This window comes from Salvia miltiorrhiza, chromosome 1, assembly GCF_028751815.1.
Source record: "Salvia miltiorrhiza cultivar Shanhuang (shh) chromosome 1, IMPLAD_Smil_shh, whole genome shotgun sequence".
Lineage (NCBI taxonomy): Eukaryota > Viridiplantae > Streptophyta > Magnoliopsida > Lamiales > Lamiaceae > Salvia > Salvia miltiorrhiza.
Window position 1 is genome coordinate 5932223 of NC_080387.1, and position 13031 is coordinate 5945253.

At 39.2% G+C, this 13031-nt stretch overlaps 2 long non-coding RNA genes across 2 annotated transcripts; one reads left to right on the forward strand and one right to left on the reverse strand.

The window, feature by feature from the left end:
- The first annotated feature begins 9369 nt into the window (after nucleotides 1–9369).
- Nucleotides 9370–12786, forward strand: LOC131016178 (uncharacterized). Its single transcript, XR_009098878.1, has 4 exons — nucleotides 9370–9559; nucleotides 9642–9723; nucleotides 11857–11921; nucleotides 12508–12786. It is a non-coding gene; the product is annotated as an uncharacterized LOC131016178 (long non-coding RNA).
- Nucleotides 9786–10469, reverse strand: LOC131016222 (uncharacterized). The gene is made up of 2 exons (XR_009098888.1): nucleotides 10392–10469; nucleotides 9786–10294 (listed from the first exon to the last, which is right to left on the reverse strand). It is a non-coding gene; the product is annotated as an uncharacterized LOC131016222 (long non-coding RNA).
- Nucleotides 12787–13031: the final 245 nt, after the last annotated feature.

Below are 13031 nucleotides of genomic sequence, written 5' to 3' on the forward strand. Positions count from 1 at the left end.
TGAAAGCTGAGCGGGATACAGTCGAGAAGATCAGAGCTGGAGTCAGATTTTCGCAGGAAACCAAGTTCTGGCAGTCTCCGTAAAACGGCCATAACTTCCTCCACAGAACTCCGATTCAGACGAATCAGGCGGCCACGGAAAGCTCTTTCGAAGACGAAGAAGTCGTATTTCTGCACAAAATACGATTGGAGGTCGTTTGAGGGGTCAAACGGAGCGTTGAAGTTGGCTGACCTGTTCAGCGATAGATTGACGAATTCTTAGGAATTCTTCAGGTATTTTCTAACTCCAACGTGCAGTTGTTAAATTCATAGGAGCATGTTAGGATTAATCGTTGTATGATAAATTAATAATAATCCAAGAAACGATCATCGGGCAAACGGAGCATTAATTCAGTTTAATATTCCTTCAATTGGTATCAGAGCCCAGGATTAATTTCTTGGCTCTATTATTAATTTATGTACGATTAATAATGTGCGTTGTTTTTACTGCCGTTGTTCTTCGTGGTCTGTTGATTCGTGGGATACGTCGTTTTGACGTTGTAATCGTTTTTCACCACGAGAAAATCCGTGGTTAGATTAGAATTTCATTTGTTTTTTGTTTTTCTGTTGTAATCTGTAAAAATTGAAAATCGAGACGAAGACGACGACGAATCAACATCGAATGGACGGAGGTTGGAGAGTCGGGCAGTGCGCCGGGCTGCTGCTGCTGCACGCCGGGAGGCTGCTGCTGCACGCCGGGCAGTGCGCCGGGCTGCTGCTGCTGCACGCCGGGAGGCTGCTGCTGCACGCCGAGCAGTGCGCCGGGCTGCTGCTGCTGCACGCCGGGAGGCTGCTGCTGCACGCCGGGCAGTGCGCCGGGCTGCTGTTGCTGCACGCCGGGCAGTGCGCTGGGCTGCTGCTGCTGCACGCCGGGCAGTGCGCCGGGCTGCTGCTGCTGCACGCCGGGGCTGCGCGCCGGGCAGCGCGCCGGGCTGCTGCTGCCGAGCGCCGGGGCGGCTGCTGTGGGAGGTGGCAGCTGCGTTTTGTCAAACCCTAGGGGGCCCAAACCCTAGTTTTCAAAGACGGGCCTGTTTGAAGCGTTTCGGGCCGAGTTTACGTTTTTGAGTTTTATTTCTTTTTCTTTTCTGTTCTTTGTAATAGATTAGAATTTTGGGGTTCCACGAATGGGTCACGAAGAACTTTATTGTTTTAATTCTGTTCTTTGCATGTCGTGGTGTTAGTCCTTTATGCTCGTTGCATGCTGTTATTGTCTCTGCTTGTTAATATGTGTTTATTAATTGCGCTTAGACAAGCATGCTAGGTTTATCGTTTTCTTAAGCATGTTTTAGAATTCTGAGCATGTTTTACATGTTGCGTTCTAGATGAGCATGTTTAGGATTATGTGTTGAGCATGATCAAACCTTTTGAATTAAAAAGACTAAGCTGTTGATAATTTTATGGATGATTAAAAATTATTTATTTTTCCACAAACGGTCTCAAGACAAAGTGATTGAGAATATGAGTAAACGACCACCCTAACGTGGCTTACTTCATATTTGATTTCACAAGTTTGTTAAGTTGAGATTTCTATTAAAAATATTTAAATCCATTTAAGTAATGAGAGTTATGCGGTAAACGACCACCCTAACGTGGCTTACTCGTATGATTTTCATAAGTACTTTAGAGGATGGATTTTAAATAAGATAACTAAATTGAATGCGGCATGGTCCTAGTGAGTATGTCAAATTCAAGAATTTAATTTCAAAGTTAGATTGTGGTTATTACTAAATAATTTTTATTCTTAAAATTATGTAGACCTCCACATGCGGTCTCAAGACAAAGTGTTTGAGAATATGAGTAAACGACCACCCTAACGTGGCTTACTTCATATTTGATTTCACAAGTTTGTTAAGTTGAGATTTCTATTAAAAATATTTAAATCCATTTAAGTAGTGGGAGTTATGCGGTAAACGACCACCCTAACGTGGCTTACTCGTATGATTTTCATAAGTACTTTAGAGGATGGATTTTAAATAAGATAGCCAAGAGATTAAATTGAAAGCGGTATGGTCCTAGTGAGTATGCTAATTTCAAGAATTTAATCATCAAGGTTAAATTGTGGTTATTGTTTAGATATCATTTCAAGTACAATGTACAACTCCCCAACGGAGTCCCTTCTTGAATATGATATGGTCTGGTTTAAGTCCAACAATTAATTTCCTTTGTCAAAAGGTCAAGTTGACATGGATGGAAATTAAACGACTAGGTAAATAGTCTGGTTGAGGAATTCATGTGTAAACGACCACCCTAACGTGGCTTACTCGTGAGATTTCTTGGGCAGTTGGAGGTTTCATTAATATTGTTTTATCAAAAGGTTACAATATTATTGTTACGAATTATGTGCTTTATGTTCGTTACTTTCAGATATGTCTATGTCTCCTGTTTCTTTATTCTTGCACAAAGTCTTTTAACCGATCCACATATATAAAATGGAAACGCAGTTTTGGATTCCTATCTTTATCACAAACTAAACACATTTTTTGTGTTGCTTACTACTCCACGTTCTTATGGGCCGAATAATGAGTCAACTGATGAGAAAAAGGAATTACATAAAAGGTGGCATGAGACGAATAATGTGGCTATATGCTATATTATGAGTATAATGTCACAAATCTTGTAGCTCCAACATCAGGGCATGGACGATGCTATTAGCATCATGCTGAAACTCAAGAAAGTGTTCGGAGAGTCGGACTGAGCTGCTCATTTAAATTTGATGAGAGTAATCTTGTTATTTTTATGAGTGAGCACAGCTCAGTGCACGAGCATGTCATGCAAATTTTGACGGACTTGACTTGCTCAGTGGGAGTATCGACGGTGAGGAAAAAGTCGATATTATCCTGAACTCTCTTCCCAAGTCTTTTAATTAAGAACTTCCGCCTCAATGCTGTTATGAGCAAGAAAGATACTTCTTTTGAGTTACTCTAGTTACGGCTAAGGAAGTTGTGGGAAAGAGATGTGCAAGCACTTGTTATTGCCAAAAGTGAGCCATCTTCTTCGTCGAATGACGGGAAGAAGAAGGGTCCAAGGGGCAAGAAAGACAAGGGAAATAGTGGGAGTAGTGGTGTGATAAGATTGAGTATTGGAAATTTCTTCTTTCGATACTCAAGGCAAAGGGTTAAGGTACTTCACTTGCTATAGTAACTGAGACATGTCAGCTCGTTTTCTACTCAGTTGTGAGTAGTGGATAACGAGAGAAACTGATAATGATTGTTGCACCTTGCATGGTTTTTAGGCTGACAAGGAAGCTGAGAAGTGATGAGATGATTGTCTTCATAGGCAACGTGACTAGAGTCGCAGTTGTTGCAATTGAAGACTTGTCTTTAAGTCCTAAAGACATAGTTTAGTTTTTGAGAGTTCCTTATCATGTTCCAAAATTTTGAATAGATGAATCTTATGTCATTTTTGATAGTGGTGTTTCTATCATAAGAAATGACAAAGTTGTCTATTCTGGTATTTTTGAACATCTCTCTTCATACTATAACTTGTCTACAAAATACCTTTATATTACATTTACATCATTGAACAAAAGAAAGAGAAAAAGTTAAGGCTAATCTCTCATGAGGATCTTACACATATTGATACCCTAGATTAGGTCACATCTATCTTAACAGGATCCAAAGGCTCGTGCCTAAACAGTACATTGGATTCAATCCAGGTTGTACCACTTGGAACCTACGAATCCTGTATAGAGGAAAAGATGGAGACCGGGTCATTCATGACAAAGGGGATCAAGGGTCAATAATGTGTTAGGAATGATCTTTTCTGATTCATTGTCAGTGTTTGGGATTCCAACCCAGTTTACTACACCGTGTAATCCCTATATAAGATGGTGTGGTGGAGAGAAGAAATAGGTCACTCTTGGAAAAATATGTCCGATGATGAGTTATGCATCTTTGCAATTAGTCCTAAAGAATCAGAAGGTGGTCATTAGCAATGACACACGATTCTTAGAAGTGGACTATGGGAATAATTACTAATCCAAGTCAGATAGTGTGCTTCAAGAAATTGAAGACATTAGACAGGCGATTCCATCACCCAAGCCAAGTGTGCAAGAGTTTTGTACCACAAGACACTGCACGCACTGTTGACACACATGTGCCACCACAGATCCATTGTAGTGGGAGGGTTGTGGGACAACCCGATCGATTTATGTTCTTGGGAGAATCTTTGGATTCAGTCCCTGGTAGTGAATATAAGAGAATCGACCCAGATATCTACTTGGAATTAGTGGAAGACGAGAATGTAGATTTCTGGCACGCCTCAATGGAGCAATCCATTAAGAATATGGTTGTATACTAAGAAAATCTTGCTACCAGAATGACGTAAAGCCATAGGTTGCAAGTGAGTATACAAGAGAATGATAAGTCCGAATGAGCAAGGTCGTAGTTTTTAAAACTAGACTGGTGGCGAAAGGTTATGCCCAGTGTGAGGGTATAGGTTATGATGATATTTTCGCCAGTGCCATGCTCAGAACATTCGGATCATTTTACCCATAGCAGCTCACTTAAACCATCGAGGTTACGTGAGGGAGGGAGAGAAACATCTCGTGTCAATCGCTCTCGTGTCATCGGTGATGTGGTTAATCTTGCATCTTATGTAAACAATATCCTCCTAATTGGCGACAATATGGAGCTATTGTTAAGACATAAAGTAATGGTTATCCGAACAGTCTCATATGAAAGACTAAGGAGGTACAGTATACATCTATGTGATCAAAGTAATAAGGGATCACTAGAAAAGGATGTTAGGCTTATCTCGAGTGTCTTACATTGATACTGAGAATACTCGTTGTAGTATGAATACCGCCAAGAAAGGATTGCTACCTTTTAGATATGGCGTTCCTTTATCTAAAGACTATGTCTTAAGATGCCTATTGAGGTTGAGGAAATGAAGGCAGTATTCTACGTTTCCGCAGTAGATAGCTTCATGTATGGATTGCTATGTACGAGATCTTATATTTGCTATGCAGTTAGCATGATTGTAAGATATCAGTATAGTCCTAGTTAAGGACACTGAATTGTGGTAAATTATATTCTCAAGTCCCTGACTAGAGAATAAGGATAGTTTACCAGTTAGACAGTTTAGTTCCTTTTAGGATTATATGATTTCGGATTTCCAGGCTGACCGGAACAAAGAATAATTACCTCGAGCTATGTGTTTTCCTTGGGAGGTAAAACCTTTTGGTTTGACCACTACCTCCAGGGTCTAAGAGTGAGTCCTAGTTTGCGTGAGAGCATCACCTTCGTGGTACCTCAAGTGCAGTTGCAAACTCTAAGGAATCCAAGAACCACAAGGGGTCAAACACATGGAGAGTAAGTACCAAGTTATACGATTATTCGTAAATCGAGGTTATGTGCTCAAAGAATAAATTCTCACATTTTGGAGAAACCTACTGATCTTTTCACAAAAGGCTTATCGCAAATGGTCATTGAAAGATGGGAATGCGATTGATGCCAGTTTGATGCCACCCACTTAGGAAACTTTAAGTATAAGTGGGAGAAGTGTTAGGTGATTGGTAAATAGACGCATTGTATACTAAAAGTTTGCTTTAGTATAAGTGGGAGATTGTTGGATTTGTATACTGAAAGCAAGAACGTTTTATGCTTGTATACAATGTTTCCTAAGTTCACTATCTAATCTCCTATCTGATTGTGTTCATGATTGCATATGTATGTTCTTTATCTCTATATAAGTAGATTATATGGTGTGTTGTAGATCACAGAAGACCATATAATTGGAATAACCTTAAGAGATATAATATAATCACAGCCGAAATAACTCTAGGACAAGTTATTGGTTTAGGCTGCGGTATAGATGGAAGTAGTTTGTCTTGACTACTTGTCTATACTGGTACGTCATTACGTATTGATAGGACCACAGTTGAGATGTATTCTTCTATCTGACTTAAGTGAAGAATCAAGATCTCGGTGACTTATAAGATCTTAATACTAATAAGTATTCAGATATATATGTTAATTCGTATATCACTTTGACTTACTATGGGTGAAAGTTATATACTAACTCGAGTACTCTGTATCTTGGGTGATAGCGGTTAATATATGATATTTGATTATCTGTATTAGTACCCGTATCCGGTATAGGATAATGACATCCCCTTAAGGAGCTCAATAAGGTTTATTGCGCTAAACCCTGCAGGTTGATTAAGTTCAGGCGCAATAATAAAGTTTGAGTGGTACTGCTTAAGGATTTATAAAGAGATTAATTAATTTAAGCTGTCAGAGCTCTAATTAATTAATGGATGTCGGATATTTTAAATACGGAGATTTAATAAGTCTAAATACAAGCCCCCCGACTCATCACCGGCAATAAAGGGGTAAGTCAGTATCGGTTCTCTAGTGGAATGAACTGATATTTATAAATTAATTATGGTCTGGGCTGACCATAGATAAATTAATTTATTTGAGGCCCATCTTTATTCCTTGTATCTGGTCCCTGGACTGGCCCAATGTCTCCTAGCCCTAGAAGGAGAGAAAGACGCCTCCTACACTAATTCTGTGCCCACACGTATTTAATTTTATTTAAATACAGCTGTCAGCTCTCAGGAAAATACACTGATAAAAATTAGGGTTTTTGAGAGAGCTGTGGGGCGCAGGAAAAAGTGTGGAGAATTCTCTTTTGGGACTTTCATAGATCGTTGTCCATCCAACGGTGAAAGCTGAGCGGGATACAGTCGAGAAGATCAGAGCTGGAGTCAGATTTTCGCAGGAAACCAAGTTCTGGCAGTCTCCGTAAAACGGCCATAACTTCCTCCACAGAACTCCGATTCAGACGAATCAGGCGGCCACGGAAAGCTCTTTCGAAGACGCAGAAGTCGTATTTCTGCACAAAATACGATTGGAGGTCGTTTGAGGGGTCAAACGGAGCGTTGAAGTTGGCTGACCTGTTCAGCGATAGATTGACGAATTCTTAGGAATTCTTCAGGTATTTTCTAACTCCAACGTGCAGTTGTTAAATTCATAGGAGCATGTTAGGATTAATCGTTGTATGATAAATTAATAATAATCCAAGAAACGATCATCGGGCAAACGGAGCATTAATTCAGTTTAATATTCCTTCACTCTCACGGTCACTTGACCGGCCAACCCGCTAGATGACTCACGGTCACTGGTGTACACTAGCCCTGGCAGGATAGTTATCAACTGCTCAAGACCCGAATTCGATTACATGATAAAAGTAACATCAGATAGATATCATACTGAAATTGAAACATTTTATGGCAAGACAATATTTGAAATAACTTCAATTAATTTAGTCATGAAATAACTTGCTTGAACGTAACATTTAAACTCATTTGATATATATGAAAGTAATGCCCACCTGATAGAAACTTTCTGTGGTACAGTAGCTCCTTGACTGATTATTAATCTCGTGCTTGACCTTTATTATGAGAATATAAATAAGATACTGCTCGAGCAAAATCCTCAAATAATGAGAATACGAAATTAATGATGCATGATCCTCTTATGCATGAATTATTATTCTGAAATAATAATCGGGAAATTTTACTATTAATCCAGGCTATCGGATTTAAACAAAAGCTAAGTCTCATCTCATGAAGCTGGATAATTATCTAAAATTAATCCGTTTTCTACAGGGTGTTCTAATCCGCCGATTAAATAAACACCGCTCCTCGTAGTCGATAGGAAAGAATAAATAAATACTTCGACTTACTCGCTTTATCCTCGTAAAACTCAATCGGGCTTAATAAATGGGAGAAAGTACTGTTGTAAGTTTAAGTAATTAAAAGGCTCGACATAAGGCCGCCTAATAATTAATTAAGTAAAAGTGGGCCTGAATAATTATATAAAAGGCCCAATTGAAATGAAGTAATAGAGGCCCATCTGAATAAAATAAATAAGGCCCAACTTTCGGCCCAACCAATATATATGAAATGGCCTGACTACAATTAAAGACTGAGCCCAAAAGAATTAAAGGTGAGGCTCAATTGAAATAATTTATTGGCTCAAGTAATTAAATAAATCTTGGCCCAATGAATAAATGATTGGGTAGTTGGGCTCAAATAAATAAATCAATCAAGGCTCAGCTCAGATAATATAACAGCCCAATTAAAATACAATGTAGTTGGGCTTTAATTATGAAGAAACTCGGCCCATAGGAATTAAAGTGAAGCAGGCCCGAATAAAATAAAACAAGGCCCAACTTAAATTAAAATTGGCCCAAATATTAAAATAAATAAAGCCCAAAAATTTTGGCCCAACCCAATTAAAATAGGAGCCCATTTCTATATAGCACTCGGTTCTCTCTCTCTAAGCAAACACGCTTCTGCTATCTCTCCTAAATCACTCACGCCTCTCTCCATCTCGCTCTACCTTCAGCCGAGGCGGGTGCCGCCGCTGCTCCAGAATTCGGCGGGAGGTCGTCGACTGGAAGCAGCCCCGTCCAACCTCGTCCTCAATTCCCCCTCCGAAGTTCTCTCTCTCCCATATCTGTTGAAGGAAACAAAGAGGAGCCTTAACTTCCCAATTCAGAAATCGTCGCCGCTGCTGTAACTGGAATCCGGCGATTCAAACGGCGCCGGTCGTCGTTTGCCATCACCGGCGTCAGCCTTCCACGCGTCTAACCCAGCGCCGCCCTTTTTCTTCATCGTCAAACCCAGGTCGCTGCTGCTGGTTTTTGGTGAAGGTACGCCGCCCCTGCTGCCATCCAGAATCGTCGAGGGCCATCGCCGAGGTCGTGAGTCGTCTACGGCTCCGTTACCTCGACAAAGCAGGGCAGTCATTGTCATATCCCAGTTTTTAATCACTGATTAAAGACTTAATAATTAGGGTTCGGCATCCATTAATAATAAAACTGATTTGATTTATCTGATATGATTTAATTGTTATATATGTGTTTTGATGTGCTAAATTCTTATTATTTTTTTTGAATCCGTTTGAGATTTAAAGGATTATTGAGTAGTCAATAATTATTATTTCGGATTATAACTGACTTAGCAAAGTCATGTTATTTAATTTATATACGATAGAAATAATATTTCTATTATTTACTTGAAGTCGTAATTAATTTTCGACTTATAAAACGAGTTATAAAATATGTAATTTATAGAGAGTTATAACGAAGCTTCGTTATATGAGAACCCGAAATTAGTATTACAAATACAGAATAAGGATTTTATTCATCACATTCATCTAGCACCTACACATTTCCACATCCATCTTACTCTTAAATAAATTGATGGTGTTGGAAACACTCATCATATGCCAACCATCCCACTAAACACTCATCATTCCACTAAACACTCATTATTCCACACACTCATCATTCCACTAAACACTCTTTACACTTTCTTTTGCCAGCCATCTTCTACACCTTTAACATCTCAACATGCAATTAGCTTTTATTTAATCAAAATCTTATCATCAATCCTCTGCCATTTCAATTAGACAAAAGCCAAGTTTTAAAAGCTAAGTTTCCTTCTATTAGTTCATCCGCTCTTTCCTTCTCTTTTCAACACACCCAACAAAGTTTAAAGTGCAGAGGTAAGTGTTCCAACCAATTCTCTTCTTCTTCCTTGGGGATACAACCCTCCATTTTAACTATGTTTATGTTTCCAAATTCCAGTAATCAAGCAGATTCAGATCCAAATTCATTGTTAAATTGTTGATTCGCAGATCAAACTTTGTGAGTTCAGAAAATTATCAAGGTTACCTCCTACTTTACTTTCTCCATACATTCATTTGTTAAATTACAAAACTATGATTCAAATGAAAACAGATCGAACACACGCATCCATTACCACTTCTTTTAGACTATTATTGTTTCAATTACATCAGCTTATCACCATCAGAGAACCACCAACAGAATAATACACACGCACACATTTTACTATATTCTCTAATCTATTACATGTACAATCAGTTTTAATAAAAAGGAAATGAATGATGAAAGAACAGATTTTTAAAACCCTAACTTGTTCTATATTTTGAATCTGGACTGAAAAATTTGGGGGTTCTTGTGTCTTTGCCTTCTGTGTATGTCCGAAAATGGGGAAAGAGGTGAGAGCAGCCGGGGGCTGCTCACGGTCGGCGACGGCGGCGGCGGCACAGCCGCTAGCCCTTGTCCTGCCAAAACGAGAGAGAAGAGGGTAGAGAGAGAGATGGTTAGGGCTTCTGTAAAAATAAAAAAAAGAGAGAGAGATACGGGAAAAAGGGGGAGAGACTTATCTTTTCCGGCGACGCGGCGGAAGCAGCGGCGCAGCGACACGAACGGCGGTTCTGTTCGGCCGGAAAAGAGGAGAAAATGGAGGAGTTCAGATCTGTTTTTTTTTTAAAATAGAAAGGAGAGGAAAGGGAGCTCAGATCTGGAGCCTACCTTCACGGCGAGGCAAGGCTCGGCCATCCACCACGATTCCGGCCATGGCGGAGACGGCGGAGAACGGGGGAAGCGGCGCGACGACGCTCGGCTTTTCACAACGGCCGGAGAAGGCACATGCAGCGGCGGAGAGGCCTCTGTCACCCTGTTCCAAGGCTGGGGACGACCAGGCGGCGCCGTGCTTGGCCACGGCGGAGGCGGCAGTGGCACGCGAAGGCGGCGGCGTGCGGCTGACTTCCGGCGAGACAGAGCGATGAGAGTGAGAGGGAGAGGGGAGACGTCCGGCGAGGCGGCGCGCCGGAGGCGGTGCCGCCCTCAGCCGAGTGAGAGTAAGAGAGGCGAGAGAGAGAGCCGAGAGGGAGAGTGAGAGTGTTGTGTGTGCTGAGTGTGTGTATTTGTGTGATGTGCGTGTGTTATGTGTTTGTGTGTGTGATATATGTGTGTTATGTTAGGGTTAGGATTTAATTGGGCTTTTTTTTATTAATTTTGTTTGGGCCGATTTATTTATTTAGCTTGGGCCGAAAGTTTTAAATAAAATGGGCCGATTTTATTTTATGTTGCTGGGCCTTCCTGCTTTGTAAAAAAAAAAAAGAATGGGCCGATTTTTATTTAATAAAATGTAATGGGCCCATTTTAATTAAGTTTTGAACTGTTAATTGATTAATAAAGCCTACGAATTTTTGGCCTTATTTTTTTTTTAAAAAAAAAATGTTTGAATTTACACTAAATTATTTAGTGAATTTAAATCTCTTGATTTAAATTTTAATATTTAAAGTTGGGATTATTTATTCTAAATGAAGTCCATTCTATTATTTAAATTATTAATGGACTTTAAAGCAAATATTTTGGGATTAAGCCCTATTTATTACATGATAAAATTATTTTCAAAGCTTACGAGTATGGATTTTTTTTAAATGGTTAAAATGTTTTATTTCATCTCAATGTATTTTAAAATGTTTTATTATTTATAAATGAATAATGGAATTTCTTATTTATTTACATGATAAAAAAAAATATATGGAATTGTGTTATAGAATGATTAAGTATATGATTTACTTTATCAAATGAGCTTGGGATTTAATTGAGATATTAAATTGCTAAGCATATGTTTATAAATGATTTATTTATTTAAGTGATGAAAATGTGCGAAGTATGAGAAAGCATGATTTATAATGATTAAATTTTCAGGGTAATAATATATAGCTTGTTCTTAATTGATGGAGTACTTGACTAAATGACGGGTGTAGAAGGAAGTTATGGATTATGTACATGTTGATGTTCGAACAATTGGGTTCGAACCTATATGATAGTTACATGATAAGTGGTTACATTTTATTGATTGAATGAAACGAGATTAATATGGATGCTAGAACCCTAAAACATTAAAAGATACCTTAGGCACGTAGAATTAGACTTTGTCTTATGACAATTTCTTCACGAACTTATCGACTCTTCATCAATGAAGGTCCGGGCGACAGAAAGTGAAGCAGAAGAAGAAACGACTCCACGCCAGCTTTAAGAACAATTGAGGTGGGCATTATTTTATTATTACGTATATAGAGATCCCCTGCGTGACGTAGGCCTCATATGCGAATATATATGCATGATATGTTTTGACTATTTATTCAGTTCTTATAAAATGCTTATATGTTCAATGCCCTTTATGAAAATGAAAATGTTATGAAAATGAAATGTTTATGAAATGATTGACTGCCAAAATGTTTATGTTTTTATATGTATCCTATCTGTGTTGGTTCGCCAACTTTAAAGGAAATCCAATTGGGATCCTATGCTAGACAAAGGTCGCTAGCTAGGGTTAACGTGTACACTCATGGAGACCGCGAGTCGCTTGCGACCGGTCTTGGCGTCCGTGGTAAGGAGGCCTCCTTCCCGGCGCGTGACAGAAAGGACAGATATGGATCATATAGACTGAAAATGGGATGCATCCACCTTTATGAAAATGAATGAAATGTTTTAGTAAGCGCAGGTCATTTATGAAAACCCCTGTGTGTTACTGTTATGGCAGTTCAATTTATATATGTATGCATGTTGTATTTTCGGCTTATGTCACTGAGTATTTTTATACTCAGCCCTGCATGTATTTCTAAATGTGCAGGTTGAGCAGGCGATGGAATGGATCGGTGTTGAGCGGATTTCCCTTTTGATGTTTATGTAATGAAACCTTGAGTATGCATCTCCATATGCATAACTCACACGTTTTTCCGCTGCAAACACTCTGAATTTATTATCGTATTGTGGAACTTATTACTCCTTCATTTTGTTTAACTTTCATTTGGGGTTTAGTCGTTATGGCTGGCTCATTTGTTAATTACCTAAGTGGTTATATATATATATACCACTAGTTTGTTGTTATTAATGTTGGTTATTTGGTAAATCCCTTTTAAATTTCCATTTCTTATTGTTCACCCAAGTCATAACCCCGGTTAACCCGTCATTGGGATAGTGGCCTGTGACAGTCATCGCTTCTCGGCCCCACACCTAAACACGAGCATAGCTCTCCCGGCTTGGTTCCAGACTTGGGTTCTTGAACTTAGTTAAGCAAGGTAAGGTCTTTATTCTAGTTTTCATTCCCCAGTTGAATAGTCTATTGTGAAGGCAAGAAATTAATCTAGGAGTTGA